Source organism: Haemaphysalis longicornis, unplaced genomic scaffold (assembly GCF_048455015.1).
Source record: "Haemaphysalis longicornis isolate Haplotype H1 unplaced genomic scaffold, Haemaphysalis longicornis Haplotype H1 scaffold_9, whole genome shotgun sequence".
Classification (NCBI taxonomy): domain Eukaryota; kingdom Metazoa; phylum Arthropoda; class Arachnida; order Ixodida; family Ixodidae; genus Haemaphysalis; species Haemaphysalis longicornis.
In genome coordinates this window covers 60,474,723-60,483,661 of record NW_027526460.1, presented here as the reverse complement: position 1 = coordinate 60,483,661, position 8,939 = coordinate 60,474,723, and the positions used below count along the sequence as shown (strand labels likewise).

At 45.6% G+C, this 8,939-nt stretch overlaps 1 long non-coding RNA gene across 1 annotated transcript; it reads right to left on the bottom strand.

Annotated features, from left to right (window-relative positions):
- Positions 1–852: 852 nt before the first annotated feature.
- LOC144151655 (uncharacterized) lies at positions 853–6,874 on the bottom strand. The gene is made up of 3 exons (XR_013318932.1): positions 6,765–6,874; positions 4,892–4,981; positions 853–1,135 (listed from the first exon to the last, which is right to left on the bottom strand). It is a non-coding gene; the product is annotated as an uncharacterized LOC144151655 (long non-coding RNA).
- Between the last annotated feature and the right edge of the window lie 2,065 nt (positions 6,875–8,939).

Sequence of the window (8,939 nt, the reverse complement as noted above, 5' to 3'; positions counted from 1 at the left end):
CGTTTTCTAAATTGGTGAGCACCAATTCGGTTGTGTTCTAAGAGGTATTACAAAAGGCGAAAGAAGCAACTGCTTCTTACAAATAGCGATTACAAAAGTTCCCTCAGCTTTCCCGCAATTCTCAAGCTTATTAAACTAACTAGTTTAAATCGGCATAAAGAGGAATCACCAAGCTCACATGCCGAATGGTTTCGGTGTCTGCGCTTGTGTCGCGGGGTAGTGTAGCCCCAAGCTAGCACATCAGGATGACTAGGTTCCGCTGTCTCACCCTTCAAAAGACGCTCCTCTCCGTTTTCTTTCCGCGATTCACGGGCTGGCAACAGCGGCGGCGGCATCCGCCGCTCTAGCCCAGCCGTGGCCGACTCTGCTGCTGCGTTCGGGATGCCGCCCCCGCGAATTCTAGGTAACAGCTGGCAGAATATCTGGTTTCCCTCTCTGTAGAGCCACGTGTGTGAATTTAAGGGACGTCTCAGGGGCAATTGTTGTGGGTGTCGTTTAACTTTGCAATCTCCTTCCCGGTGTGGATTGGAGCCAATATTTATGTGCAAATCTGTTCTTTTGGAGAGATAAGCGCTTTTGTCGCTTTGTACATTGATGATGAAGAATGCCAGCGACCCGGGAATTTCACCTTGGAGAAATGCCACCAATAATCTAGCTTGCAAGGTTGACTTGAGCTGCCTTGTTACCACAGAAGAACATAGGTGCTTACATAAAACACGCCGTATGGTCTCCAGCGTGCCACAGACTTCACACGCCTCATAGGCTTCCATTCGTATCAAATCGGATATAACAAGAGATTCATATGGGGTAACTGAAGAGGCGAAACAGTTTTTAACAGCTTTATTTGCGGTTTCCACTCATCTTTGACGGGTAGTATCGTTCGCCCCTACTCTTTGTGTTTGCATCACAGTGCCAGAGGGCTAGCGATGGCCGGCTCATTTACAAAGGTAGATTATTTCCACAAGGTTCCGTTGATGTCTATAAGAGCTCTTGTTCGGAAGAGCTGTCAACTTCGGAATAATCGTTTGATGAAAATCTCAGCGACGCTTTACTTCTGCTCAAGCCCGCGATGAATTTGGTGACATTTGTGTTCGAGGCAACGCAGCGGGATGCAACATTGGAAGTTGCCAATGCACTGAAATGAAAAAAAGCAGTGTAATGCACATTATTACTTAAAATAGCGCGTAAAGGGCCGCCTATGGGAGGCACGAGGCTATAAGCGCGCTCCTGAAAAATGGACTTTGCTGACACTCTAATCCCAGCCTCTTCAAAAGTGTTGTTAAGGTATATCTGACCCTGAGTGGACCATCGGAAAAAAGCCAGTTCCCAAAGTCCTACACCTGCGGGTGTTGGGTGTCCCATTTTCAAGAAACGGCTGACTGGACGGGACTCCTCAGCTACATGAAAACATTACCTCACCACATCGCTGAACCACCATCTTCGAGGCCCCGAAAGGGATGCCTTACAAGCCGTGCTATTGAACCGCACCCCCTTCGCAACCCCATACTTTACCCCCAACGAGTCAGAAGAAGCTCGACTGAACATTCTGCTCCGCCAGCTAATAAAATCGCACTTGCCCTCTCCTCGCTTCCACTGCGACCAATAACCCCCTTAGCCTGGTGGTTCATAACAATCGAAAACAGCTTAAAGACTGCATGACACACCTGAACTTCGGCACCTACAATTGACGCCCAATGGCTAGCACTTGCTTTAAGCATTAGGGAACCGCTTAACACCATCAAGAAAGTCAAAACACTGTATGCCCTTAGCCTTCCCAGATCGCATCCGGCTGGCACCAATTCCCGAATGGGAACTCTAACTACCACTAACACCACACTGCGATGCTGGTCCTCGAACTGCGTTTGTCCGTTATGTAGCCGAAAGTTCCTCCCTATAACCCGATGCTACTTCACCCCGGAAGTAGAGGCCACATGGCCTGTGCAGTTGCCCATATTGGCCTTTGCATCAATGCCCATCTCACGATTACAACCTCCGTGAGTGTCGCTGAGCAGATATCTATTGCCATAGACCGACCTTATCTTTTAATCACCTGGGCGTGTTTTCAATCATTCTTCAAGACCTGACTTTTGCATTGTTTAAGGAGCCGACACGCTGGCATCTCCGGCTTTAAGTGGCCCACGCTGCGGCTCGCACCACGGTACACTGACCCCTTGCAGACGATGGCATATGCTTGTCCGTACTTCACAAACACATTCGTTGAGGGGCTATGGAGATTTCCTAGCGCCCTACCCGCTAACTTGCCGCGGCTTCCACCAGCAGACTGCACCTCTCGCGAGAAGATGGTGCAACTGGGTTTTGAAGGGAGATAAAACCTTAACACCATTCTACCCGCCTCCACCTCACTGTACCCCGCCCAAGCCCTTACCGTGTATAATCGCTGTCTCCAGCATAGTTTATCGCGCGACATGATATCGGAATTCCAGCGCAGCTAGCATTGTCTCCCCCATCTCTTCGCCATGTTTTCTTCGAAGAGGGGAGAGCTGCTTTCACCCGGATTGCCCAATTTATTGCGCAGCAGATATAAACACAGCCACTGGAAGGCAAGGCATACCGGAGTAGGAATGCCTTTAACGGGGTTAGGCCCTTAGCATCAGTTTGCTTCGTCGTATAATAAAGGCTTGTTCTGTACTCGGTTACAACTTAAGAACGGCAACGGAAGTGTTCGCTGTGCCTCATCACCGCAGCCGGATGTTACTCCGCGCAGCCCTAGTAGTGCGTCCCTAGCATTACAGAACCAGAAAATGCGAGGAAAGCTATTGAAACTGTTGGTATTAGAACTATTGAAATGGTAGCTGAACCATAGAGAAAAACACTATCCGACCGAACACGGCCTGGACTATGTTCTAAATAATGGTACGTGCGGATAAAAAATCGGTTCCTCTAAAAACAATTTTTGTTCGAAAAGTAGGAGCAAACATGTATATGTAATAAGAGAAGCCGGATATTTGTTGGAAAATGGGCATTCGGAATAACATGTACTAACAATGTTTAAAGAAGTAGAATTGACCGAATAATTGGAAATTTACTCTCAAAACGTTATATTGAGTACACGCTTAAGCGGCAGCGAGACCTAGAAAAAGCATTTTTTAACACATAAAAGATTTTACAACCAACTCTATGCTGCAGTAGACTAGGTAGTGAAATGAACGCATTCAAGAAATAAACGTAGCATTGCCTAGACGGTTTATGTTACATTTCTTGGCAAAACGTTTCCCGTTATCAACTCAGGACATGAGCATTGCTCAGTCAAATACGCCACTGCAGTATGATGCTGCCTCTGTACGATCACCAGAAAAAAAGACTTTTCAGGGCAGATTTTCAGGTACTCTTTTGTCTTCCGTTCAGCTGAAACCACACCAATCAGAAGTACTGCCAATATTAAATATTCCTCGAGACACTTAAGTCTGTTTACGGGCTTTGAAAGCGAATGCCTGGCGATACTTATCAAGAACTTGTTTACTGCTAGTACATGGTACTTGCATCCCTTTTTTAGCTCTTGTTTCTTGGTCTCACAGCGTGGATTTCGTCAGCAAAAAGACTGGCACCCGCATTCTAGGGTTCTCTGCGGCATGTATCCACTTGTTCTACTCACGTGCCCTCACGTTCTGCAACCTTAGCGTTTCCAATTCATAGATTTGTGAATTCCAAATATTCCGAACGTTGTGTGTAGAGTGCCGTCCAATGGCAGTCTATCTAATCGCTGCAGGCACGACTAGAGTGCCGTTCGATCACATTCGAATATTTAAGACTATGCTAGCACCGCCGCAGGCGTCTGTCCTTGTAGTGTAGAGAATTCGTCTTAGCTTGTTGATCCCAAAGACGGTGGTTCCAGACCGGCTTTTGCCTCGGTTGTTAATTTTTCATCTTAAAATTGAACTACAATTTTTGTGGCTTAGGTTACTTTGGGTGCTTTGAATGATTTCTTTGTGCGCGCTAGGTCATGTTATGTTATGTTTAGGTTAGGTCGCCTAGCTTTACATTATCTAGAGCGATGTAGTGACAGGCGCGGCAACTTTGCTACAAAACACCGATGGACTTCGATATAGTGGAGTGCCTATAATACCATCGGATGGCACCTAGACACAGCCTTTTCCGAAGCGGGCGCATTGCCCCTCAAAGGTCACGATTCCTGGACAATCCCCAAATTGTGTATGTGCCCAGAAGAAAGCGTAAACAACGCCAACAACTTTTGTTCTACGCTGGCAACGCGCTGCGATTGCAAAGACGATAGAGATGGTACTGTGCAGACCCGGCTTTGAGTCCCATCGCATCAGTCGTGCCTTTATGCACTCATCAAAGTGGTGGCCGTTTCCTTGACCCCGAGTACAACGGCGCTTTTTGCCGAATGGGGCACTTAAGGCTTTTGCTTAATATTATCTACTTTAGTTCTAGTAGTGACTGGTAAGCTCTACTGAAAGAATTCTATGCATTCTATTTTTTCGCTCGCGTACGAAAGCACTGTAATGTTTAGTCGCGAGGATTAAAGTATTTCTTCCTGAGTATTTGTTTTTACGTATAATTGAATTTTTTAGAATGCGTTCGGCACAAGAATTTTAGACTCACGGATGTGGTACAACTCCAGTGCGTGTGCAAATTCGTCTTTGAGGTCAGCGGAATTATGTAATTCAGCGCATTTGCAATTGGTGGTTAAAAGAACAAATCTCCAAAAAAGGGGCAAAATGACCTCCTGATATTTTGAAACTCCAAATTTTCATACGAAGTGAGCGAGACTTCAACACAAGAAAACAGCGTGCGCCGTTAATCGAGGCGCGCTTGTTTGCTCTGTGCTACATTTTGTAGCGGGCTCATTACTCAGATAATAATGGTTATTAAAGGGTGGAAAATGTCACTTCATTTTTTCTGCACCCACCGGGCCAAATTTCGAGATGCATTCTTTGGCAGAAGTTGGCTGCCCAGCTGAAATCATAACCAGAGTGGTTGGCAGGCCGACTAAGGGAACCTGCACAAAAGAATATACAATCAGAACAAAAATAAGTTTGGCTTGAAAACAAAAAACAAAAAGTGAAACAATGTAATGAACATCGTGAAAATAGGCAGGTAATGGCAATGCTTGAATTATTTGTACAAAGTTTTATTGCTAAATAAGCATTTGCAAGTGCTCCTGGCGCCAGGGCTCCAGTGGAATTCTCTGATAGGTGCTCACTGAAAGGCTTTTCGGTCACTTTCGCAAAATTGGAAACGCGGAGAACTGGTCTGGAATCCCCAAAGCGCTTCATTTGGTGGTTTTTCGTCCTGTTTTACGGCAAAAGCCTGATATATTTGGTTTCAAGAGAATGCGGCGTCGGCGGTCTTGACGTTACCAAAAGATGGTATTAAAATTCGTCGTCAAACACGCGCATCACCTAGGAAAAAGTCGCAAAAATAATCATGGCCACCCTAGCTTGTTTGCCAGCGAAGCTGCATCTATAGCGGGCTTTGTATAATGGGGTTTTGGTATAGTGAAGAGAAACGTGCCCATTACAAGCAGGTAAGTTGCTCTTCGTCTCGGAGGGAGCTTCAGCTACTCGATGGAGTGAAACTTGGTGCAGGAAGGGCGGCTGCGCGTTCTGCAGAAGCAGCTTTCCGTTGTTTTCGCACCAATTTGCACTTCTGTGGGCGCCGACACTCCTACAATTCGCGTCCTTCGTACTTCGAGCGAACGACTTTACCGCCCCATAACAAGTTTCAAGTGGAACTGCTGAAACGACGCTAGCGTTATCTCTACGGCTGCGCCAAGCGCAGCGCGCTCTGGCGCCGACACACAGGTGGCCGCCAAAGAGTGGCTGAGAGGTGGTTGGCAAAGGCACGCCGCCGCGATGAAGTGTGCAACTTGCGAAAGGGCAGGATAGGGAAATAGGAAAGCGGCTGTTTGGCCATTATCGGCTGACGGGACAGGCAATGTTGCACAGGCGGTGGTCATATAGGCGCCAGCGAATGAAGAAGCGGGATTTACCCCCGAATACCTTGAAGAAGGTGCCACTGCTTTGGAAACGGCAGTGATGTGCGCGTGGCGTGCTTGAACACGCTACGTGTTCAACAAGTTCATTCGCATCGTCAATCTCTATCATGACAGTTCTTACGGAGGCTGCGCATATGCAGGCTAGAACAGCTCTGCTTCCTTGCCTACGAGAAATAAGCGATTTCTTTACTGCCAAAAGTCCCTCACGCCTAATGCGCTGCTTAAAAATATTACAGCGAAAGGTTCCGAAAGTTCACCGACGTTGTACCGAAGTATTTCAAGATGTGGCACAGATATTTCAATTGAGACAAAAACTTCAATTGAAGAAGTGTTCAGCTGAAATTACCCTCCCATTTGGCAGTTTTTTCCTCATTGCAAGAAAAAAAAAACACTTTAAAATAGACACTGGTGTTCGTTTGGAATACCGTTTACGTTGGTATGTCAGTTGAAGAAATTAGTGTCCTTGGGTCGTCCGCTTTCTAGAGGACTAACTATAAGTGACGTGCTAGGCACTTGGTCGAACTCTAAATGAGCATCTCGAGCGACAAAAGCTCTATTGTCTTTCCTGCGAAGCACAGGACTTGATCAGACTCTTTAAACAGGACTCTCTTTATGAGCGCGTCATCTTCATCACATTCATTATCATCATCTGTTCATTTATTTTATTTTTTCACACATCTGATGTAGCAAGCTAGGCGCCTTGGCCAGGCTCACCTCACCAGTATCATTAAAGACTATTCACTCTCTCTCTCTCTCTCTTGATAAAACGATAAAGCAGGCTTACCATTGAGGAGAATAACGTGCACGTCGTCATAGTCACAGTCACAACAACGGCAGCCAGATTCATCATATTTGCCCGGATGTCTACATAAGAAGGCAGCAATTAGATGCACATGCAGTCGGTAACAGTACTACAAATCATAAAGTTGGTATGTAAGGGGGATGCAGGAAGATGCGACAGCACACATTTCGGGCAGGGTACAGGCGAACAGCCATCCTTTCTTACGAGTACAATTAAGCATTCGGTGGTGCACGTTAACGGGAATGTAGGAGTATATGGAACAACCACCACCAGAGAATTTTAAGCGGCCTCCAAGGATTAAGAGCTTGCTCATTTAACACTCAGAAATGAGGTCTTATTGACACGGAATTACTGTATTAAATTTACAGGCCATCTGACCAAAAATCGTTAGCCACAGAGTGCACACAGGACTCTTTCGGTTATTTGTCTACAAAAGGGAAAAATACCGACAGAATAGCACATGCCCGTTGTGTTGTATTCGACAGCACTTTCTGAACAAGATCGCATGCTTCTAAGCGCGATTGGCCTCACAGCCTACCACGCGTTGTGTATGCTCGGTGATGCACTGGCCAATAAGTGAATGAGTAAAACGAGGAATTGCTTGTTTGTAGTGGAGGCTTCATCACGCTGGATGCCCTAATTTCAAAACCCACTTATTTCGCTCAAGCATTCATTCTTTGCATTGAAACAAGGGACAACTTTCCAACCGCGAAAATCCGGTGGTGTTTCGTCCGTTACACAATGAACTATTGTTATGCACGTGCAACCTCAATTTTCGGCAACATTGGAAAGGTTGGCAGCGCAGGTAGAGACAACGACGAAGCGAGTGGATACTACGGGCGCGAATTTCCTCCTGAATTTTTGAGCGGATTTAAAACCTTTTCGGGAAACAAAAAGCGCAGTGACGTTTTTTTGCGAGGTTAGCTTGTTCAGATGTCACTTTCACCGATGCCAAAAAAATCTTCATTACTCGCGTATTAGCTGTGTCTGCGTGATTAAAGCTTTGGAATGTCGCCGCGACAGGCCCTGTACTAGTGGAAAACTTAAGAATGATAGTGAAAGTTGGTCCTGCGCCTCATCACCCCAGCCGGCTGTAACTCCGATCGGCGCAAAAAGTGCCTTACTGCGAGTAGTTTGGTTGGCACACGATTCGTTTCCGTGATTTCTCGCACTTAATCTTCTTTCAAATTTCTGAAGCGACTGTAAAAAGAGTAGGTGTAAATGTTGCGCATTAAGAGCAATCTTGTTTCAAAACGCGCGTCCGTGTTGGCATTCGGGTCAGTCGCTTCCGCGGAGAAATCCGAGTATACTGGCACTCTCGTGAACTACAGTTTAGCAACAGTGAGCATAGCCATTGGGAAAATTAAGGCTGTCAAGTAACCCTAATGCAATTCCCGTTCAACTTTCTATACCGAGGTTTCTGTTAAATACAAAACTCACCAGAACTGAACACTGCTGAACTTTCACACTTTTACGCTCAGGTAAAATGCCCCCCTTGTTTTAACCGATTAAGAAAACAAGACTGACCTGATCGAGAGAGAGAGAGATTTCATTGAAATGAAAAAAAAAAACACAGGAAGGTCGGCCTGATGGTAAAATATCTGGCCAGCTATTCTGTGTGAGGGAAGGGAAAGGGGAGGAAAGATCGTGGGTAGAGGACGAGAGAGATGAAGATGGCGGACAAATCAATAAATGGTTATGTACAGAAGATGCCTATACTTATACCGTGCATGTGTTAAAGTTCAGCTGGACGGGCCTCAACAACAATATCGCTGAGAGGCCGCTGCTGCGCAGAAATGCCCCAGCACAGCTTTAAATGCTTCCTGATCGAAATTTGTGGCAGGGGTGTATGGTAGGGTTTATTCTGTTCGTCGAAAAAAAAAAAAAAAAAACACGCGTAGAGATCTTTAATATTATTTTGTGCACCTTCAACAATATTTTACACGAGCAGCTGCAAGTACTCTCCTTAAAGACGATAAATTCAGACCTTAACAAAACGGCCTCAACAAAACGTTCTTAGAAACATGCATAGGATCCGTTGTTTTAAACGCGCGATTTTAATTTTACTCCAGGCCGAAAAAAAGTACAAAGACAGAACCACATTTAAATGTTTTATTTAAATCTCAGCGTTTTTATTGAGTGTTATCATTTTGTATG